We start from the raw sequence: 6,570 nt of genomic DNA, 5'->3' as shown, positions 1-6,570 counted from the left end.
CGAGTCTTGCAACACTAAAGATATTTTGAATATCAGTCATGATGGCAATTTCTGTATAAAAGAGCCTTACATGGAACATTGTTTTGACATGGGACCTATATAGTTATAATATCATTTACAAAGGACAAGCCATGGATACAGATTTAACACTATACTTTTGAACATTTTTTCAAATCTCTGGGTTGAAGCCTGGTGGCATTTAACATGAATTTTGTATTTGGTACAAAAGGATTTAGAACACAAGCTGACATTAGCGGTAGATGTAATCTCTCTATGCCACACAGAAAAGAAATCTACTCTTTACACATCACCGTTCTTGAACAGCTCTAATGAAAATTCAAACTGTTCCCATTTTTGCATCATTGTCATTCTTTGACAAAAGACTAAAAACAGACAGCCGCGGGATAGTAAACAACCGCACGCTCATGGTTTCCATTTTTGCGAAATAAATGTGTTTGTAAAAGGAATCCACACTGAGTTGGCTTTATAGCAAATGATTATAAGTAAGCAAAACTACTATGATCCTTTTGACCTTGAGTTGCCCTTCTATGTCCCCGGTAGAGTGGGCAGCTGGTGGCAGTTTGGCCATCTTTCCAGAACTTCCAGTTTCAGTTTCATTGAGAGCTCAATCCCACCACATCCTGGCTGTCTACATCATCAGCGCCATCGACAACGTCACCCAGTGGATTGGTGGCCCATCAGTGTGTCATCAATCACTTCTTTGGTCATTTTCCTGTTTTGTTGTTGTTGTTGTTTTTTTTTTCCCCTGGAAATTCTCTTTGTAAAATCTTCTGTGAGCCGAGCAAGGTGGAGAATGCTTGTAATCCCAGTACTTGGGAGACTGAGACAGGAAGACCGCAGGTTTGAAGCCAGCCTCGGCAACTTAGCGAGGCTCCCAGTAACCCAGTGAGACCCTGTTTCCAAATAAGAAATAAAATCAGGCTGGGGTGTAGTTTGGAGGTAGAATGCCCCAGAGTTTAATCCCTAGTACTCCCCCCCCAAAAAAAAATCTTGTGGCTCCATCTTCTAGTTAACTGGGAGAGGATGGGCCTCTGGAGGTGCAGGGTGATGGAGTGAGTGGCGGGCAGGAGGAAGAGGGCAGGGTCTCCAGCCAGACTCTCAGAGGGTGAGTCTCCTGAGCCTGAGGCTTCGGCAGCGGTGTTACTAGGAGCTCGGGTGACCAGGAACTAAGAGCTTTTGGAGCAGTCAGTCCTCGTTTACTCTTTTTTTTTTAAACATGCCACAATCTTTATTGCAACATGGCCATTTTTGTGAGGGTAGGGGGTTTGATCTTAAAACAATGTTCCATGTAAGGCTCTTTTATACAGAAACTGCCATCATGACTGATATTGAAAAAATCTTTAGTGTTGCAAGACTCGTATGGTAAATATAAAACTCCTACACTTGTTCAGTAGTGTGTACTCAGTGGAAAACAAAACAGGCATTAATAACAGCTATTTCCTTGAAGAAGATATGCAGGGAACAGGAATGAACACTGAGGTACCAGGATACACTGATGACACAGTTAATGAGCTTAATCGGCATTCCTTTTGAGCAATTAAATTCATTACAAAAAAGTGCTTTTAATGCATAGTGTTATATCCGTGCTACCATGTCATAAAAATAGGCTTGCCAAGGCAGGTGAGGTGTATGAATGCTCCAGCGCTTCACAGGACTACAGTCGAGTGCAACTACAAACAATACCGAAAAATCTTTACCATCTGACCAGTGGCTAACACTTCAAGGCATTCCGTTAGCTTATTCCCTTTGCAGTATTCTAAGCTATTCACATCGACAAGCACATTCACTGCAGTACGTGCTGCAAAGGAGGCACAGAACTAGTTGTTTTGGCTTCTAAGACAGGAAGGTATTCCTTGGGGTCTACATAAAAGCAACCGTATTAAACAGCCTAATGGCAATCACTAACAGGCTGCTTCAATGAATGACATCTCCTTCATTCATTGTGTTGGAAGGGCCCAGTGGAAAGGGAAAAAAGAAAACCTAATGCTATTCCAAAGGACTGAGCTGGAGAAATGAAAACCCCTTAAGAGCCAGATGGCACTTCACTGTCATTTTATAATGGTTTTCCTTCAAGTGAAACTACTACATTGCCTCCCGATTTTCCTCCAAGTGTTGAACGCATTCAAGCCATTTATTTGCCACTCATATTTAATACATATAAGTTGTTTCTCCTCCTCCTCCTCCTCCTCCTCCTCCTCCTCCTCCTCCTTCTTCTTCTTCTCTTTCTCTTCTTCTTCTCCTTCTCCTTCTCCTTCTCCTTCTTCTTCTTCTTTTTGGTGGTATTGAGGGTGGAACCCAGGGGCTTTTCTACCTCTGAGCTACACTCCCAGACCTATTTTATATTTTTAATTTGGGAACAGGATCTCACTAAGTTGCTGAGAGCCTCACTAAGTAGCTGAAGCTGGCTCTGAACCTGTGTGATCCTCCTGTCTCAGCCTCCCAAGCGCTGGGATTACAAGCGCACACCACCATGCCCGGCTGTAAATTTCTTTTTACCGGCATATTTGGAGCTAGCATGTAGCATCTTGCTTTTTAAGGGTGCACTTTCAGAAGCCCAGAACGTAAATACCAGGTCTTCTTTCTTATCCTCTTTTGTTTTGTATGTGGCAGCGTACAAAGCATATTGGCAATCATTCAGCGGTAGCAACTTCACCAAAGATGTGTAGGGTCCTCTACAGTATCACCAATGTCACCCACCAAGATGTGCTCTACAATGACTTGTCTTTGTCATCGCTTAAGCAGAAGAGAACTACTTTCTTTCTTTTTTTGCTCTCCTCTTGTGTGGAAGATTTCCTTACTTTCATATCATTAAAAGCGTTGATGACTTCATCATTCACTGTAACTCCAGATGCCATGGTGCCCGCGGCTCGGCTCCGGCCCAGGCGCGGCGGCTCTGGAGGCGCAGGCGGGCAGCGCACAGCCGGGAGCCCTCATTTACTCTTGTGAACACTCCTTCCATCGCTTCGCCTGGATTGGGACCAGAGCTGCTACACTCCTGACCCACCTCCGGCAGGCCCTTCCTGCGTCCCTCACACGTGGCCCCTTGGAGGTTCTGAGTTCAAGGTCTGGGCCTGAGGCCTGAAAAGAACCTGTTAATGTGCTCAGCACGCCTCTCCTCGCCTCCCCTTTTTCTCCTTGCCTTATACCATGCTTAAGGTCCTGAGACGGGTAAAAGAAGCCATTGTTCCTTAAATGCACTGGTCATTTGCACAGACTCTCAGAGGCGGATACAAAGCCGGTGATCTTGCCTCTCATTCCTGTCGCTGCAGGTGGGAAGGAAGGACAGACTGTGACTGCAGAATAGGAGGCTTCATGTCTTACCACTGCGGGCCAAGTGCAGTGATCTGATGTTTTCCCACGGCAGGCGGCTGCTTCATTCTACTAACGTTAAAAAATAAATTAATTTTGCAATTTTCCAGGGCTCTCAGAGTCAGTGTTTGCAGGCTTGGATTCAGCCTCTGGCTCCTTTTTCTCCTGCCTTCAGGCCCTGCTACCCCTGGGTCAACCTGGCTGTGGGCCTGTCTCTTGGCAGAAGGCCCAAGCAGCCTCATTGTCTCCGGGTGACCTGGGCTTGGGGTTGCACTGCCCAGACTTGATAAAGGGATCAGGCAGAGGGACACCCTCGTCAGGTCATAAAAGCTCATGAAAACTCTTTTTTTTTTTTTTTCAATACTGGGAATGAAACCCAGGGGCATTCTACCTTTGAGCTACGCCTCCAGCCCTATTTTTTATTCTTTATTTTGAAACAGGGTCTCACTGAGTTGTAGAAGGCCCCACTAAGTAGTAGCTGAGGCTGTTGGTAAACCAGGATCCTCCTGTCTCAGCCTCCCAAATGCTGGGATTACAAGCGTGCACTACTATGACTGGCTTTATAAAAACTTTTATTATTTATTTATTTATTTATTTATTTATTTATGATGCTAGAGGTTGAACCTAGGGACATTCTACCTCTGAGCTACATCCTCAGACCTATTTTATTTTTATTTTGAAACAGGGTCTTACTAAATTGCTGAGGCTGGCTGGGAACCTTCAATTCTCCTGTTTTAGCCTCCCAAGTATGGGGATTACAACTTTTAAAGTATTTGTGAAGTCAATTTTACATTTAAATCAGACAAATATAAAAACTATGGTATATAATATAGTATATTATATGTAGTATTACAATATAGCATATAATATATACTATTATACAACAGGTTACCATGTATTGGTTGTGAACTTTTTTTTATTTTTTATGGTGGTACTGGGGTTCCTGGAAGCCCTTCTACCTCCGGGCTACACTCCCAGACCTATTTTATACTTTTTTAATTTTTGGAAACAGGGTTTCTTAAGCCAGCGCGGCTGGCTTCGAACCTGCACGATCCTCCTGTCTCCGCCTCCCAAGCGCGGGGATTACAAGCGTGCGCCACCACGCCCGGCATTCTACCTCCAAGCCCTATTTTTTTTTTTTTATTCTTTATTTTGAAACAGGGTCTCACTGAGTTGCAAAGGGCCTTACTAAGTAGCTGAGGCTGCCCAAAAACCTGGATCCTCCTGTCTCAGCCTTCCAAATGCTGGGATTACCAAGTGTGCACCATCATGCACAGCTTTATATATGAACTATTGTAATAGGGTCTTTTTTTTTTTTGGCACTGAGAATTGAACTCAGGAGCATTCTACCTTTGAGCTATACCCCTAGCTCTTTTAGTTTTTATTTTGAAACAGGGTCTCAGTTTTTGGGAGTCTTGTTAAATTGCTGAATCTGGCCTCACCTGGAATCCTCCTGTCTCAGCTTCCTAAGTACTGGGATTACAGGCATGTGCAACCACACTCAAATACAGAGCATAAATTTGAACCCCCACCATACAATCAGGTTGCATTTAAGGCCTGCAGACTTTAGTGTTCTAAAGTATGAGATCCTCTAATGAGATATCCATGATATGATCTAGTGTCAGAGTTTTTTAAAAGACCTCAAATCAGCCAGGTGCAATTGGTGCTCACCTGTAATCCCAGAAGTTGGGAGGCTGAGACAAGAGGACTGCAGGTTTGAGACCAATACACGGTAACTTAGTGAGACCAAGTTTCAAAATAAAAACATAAAATAGGAGCCAGGCATGGTAGCGCACACTTGTAATCCCCGTGCTTGGGAGGCTGAGACAGGAGGATTATGCAGGTTCGAAGCCAGCCTCAGCTGGTTTAAGAGACCCTGTTTCCAAATAAAATATAAAATAGGTCTGGGAGTATAGCCAGGAGGTAGAAGGCCCCTGGGTTCCATCCCCAGTACCACCAAAGCAAACCAAACAAAACAAAACATAAAATAGGGCTGAGAGTATAGCTAGGGTAGAACACCCCAGTACCCCCCCAAAACTCAATAAAAGTGTCCACCTGCCAGGCAAGGTTGTACATACCTGTAATTCTAGTACTCGGGAGGCTGAGGCGGGAGGATTGCACGTTCAAGTTCATCTTGGCCAATTTAGTGAGACCTTATTTCAGGAAGAAAGAAAGGAAAAAAAAAAAAAAGCTGCAGGTGGAATTCAATGGTTGAGTGCCCCTGAGTTCAATCCTTAGTACCAAAAAACAAAAAAACAAAAATCCTTCCAGATACTCCTCTTCCAAATCTCAAAACTTCCTTCTCTGAAACAGCCCGGGCTCCCCTGTCTCAAAACCACAGTCCTTGGAGTATTTGCTAACTTGCATAACCATTGCCTATAGTGAGCTTATCTGCTTGAGAAATACCAATGTGCCCGACCCAGCCAGGCTAACCAGCCCCCAGTCTCTGAGGCCGTGGTGGGAACAGTCGCCTCCTGAGCCCGTAGCGGCCCACCCTCCGCCGCCCGGCTCTCTTCCAGAGCGGGTTGACTTGTCAGCAAGAATCAGGCACCATTAACACCATGGTGTCCATGGGCTGGCCCCTCCACTAGAACAGGCCCAGACTCTCCTTCCAATGACATTTTGTCTCTCTCCCTGCCCCCCTGCCCTGGGGTGAGGGAGCTCACAAGCTCGGGCTGAGAACCTCCTACGTCCTCAGCTAAAAGTCACTTCTGTTTCTGCTGTGCCGACATGGAGACCATGGCCCAGCTGGGAAGCAGCTGGCCTCCGCTCTTTCCCCAGGACCTACTCTCCCTGCCAGAGCTCAAGAGCAGCCCCTCACACCTTCCTTCCCCAGAAGGAGGCTGGGCTGGTGGCTCCCCTTGTCCGGGGCAGCTCATGTCGTGCCTGGCACCTCATGGCTAAAGCCATCCCTGGACCCTGGCTTTCCACGCCAGGGCAAACCCCATCCTGCCAGGCCTGCAGCCACATCTCACGCAGGCTTATTCATCAGGGCCCTCCAGCTCCAGGAAGTGAACCAGGGGCCGGGAGAGAACACCCCAAGTGCGCCCCAGGAAGCAGCTTCAAGGAAGCAGGGCAACTGGAGAAGTCACATTTTCCAGGGAAGGGAGAGTTTGGCAATGTGCAGATGAAATGAGAAGGTCCAGCTCCTCCCACCAGGAGAGCCGTGGGGGTCAGCCCGGGGGTTGTGGGGAGCTGGCCAACACACCTGGCTGTGGAATGCTTGAGGATGGGGTGTGG

At 46.2% G+C, this 6,570-nt stretch overlaps 1 pseudogene across 1 annotated transcript; it reads right to left on the bottom strand.

Moving 5' to 3' along the window:
- Positions 1-2,074: 2,074 nt before the first annotated feature.
- LOC308263318 (cofilin-2-like) lies at positions 2,075-2,876 on the bottom strand (annotated as a pseudogene). The gene is made up of 2 exons: positions 2,486-2,876; positions 2,075-2,174 (listed from the first exon to the last, which is right to left on the bottom strand). The product of its transcript is annotated as a cofilin-2-like (transcript).
- Positions 2,877-6,570: the final 3,694 nt, after the last annotated feature.

Source organism: Muscardinus avellanarius, assembly GCF_963383645.1.
Source record: "Muscardinus avellanarius genome assembly, chromosome: 5".
Lineage (NCBI taxonomy): Eukaryota > Metazoa > Chordata > Mammalia > Rodentia > Gliridae > Muscardinus > Muscardinus avellanarius.
The sequence above is the reverse complement of the archived record's forward strand: the minus strand, read 5'-3'. Positions and strand labels throughout refer to the sequence as shown.